Source organism: Primulina huaijiensis, unplaced genomic scaffold (genome assembly GCF_012295235.1).
Source record: "Primulina huaijiensis isolate GDHJ02 unplaced genomic scaffold, ASM1229523v2 scaffold1291, whole genome shotgun sequence".
Classification (NCBI taxonomy): Eukaryota; Viridiplantae; Streptophyta; class Magnoliopsida; order Lamiales; family Gesneriaceae; genus Primulina; species Primulina huaijiensis.
Window position 1 is genome coordinate 1 of NW_027342635.1, and position 283 is coordinate 283.

Consider the following 283-nt stretch of genomic DNA (forward strand, 5'->3'; position numbering starts at 1 on the left):
GGCCCGAGCTACGTCAATTTCACATGTCTTATCCGGTCTCGATCGTGATAGAGATGATTGGAGCAAAAAATCATCTGTAAAAAAGAAAAAAAGAATCGAAAATAAAAAAAACGAAAAAAGTGTGCAACACGAGGACTTCCCAGGGGGTCACCCATCCTAGTACTGCTCTCGTCCAAGCACGCTTAACTTCGGAGTTATGATGGTATCCGGTGCATTAGTGCTGGTATGATCGCAACCAACATTTATAGGGCTGTTTATTCATATATCCCTCGAGCACGTGTGG

General features: G+C 43.5%; 1 non-coding gene across 1 annotated transcript; it reads right to left on the reverse strand.

Annotated features, from left to right (window-relative positions):
* Nucleotides 1-118: 118 nt before the first annotated feature.
* On the reverse strand, nt 119-237 carry LOC140965713 (5S ribosomal RNA). The gene has a single exon (XR_012173137.1). It is a non-coding gene; the product is annotated as a 5S ribosomal RNA (ribosomal RNA).
* Between the last annotated feature and the right edge of the window lie 46 nt (nt 238-283).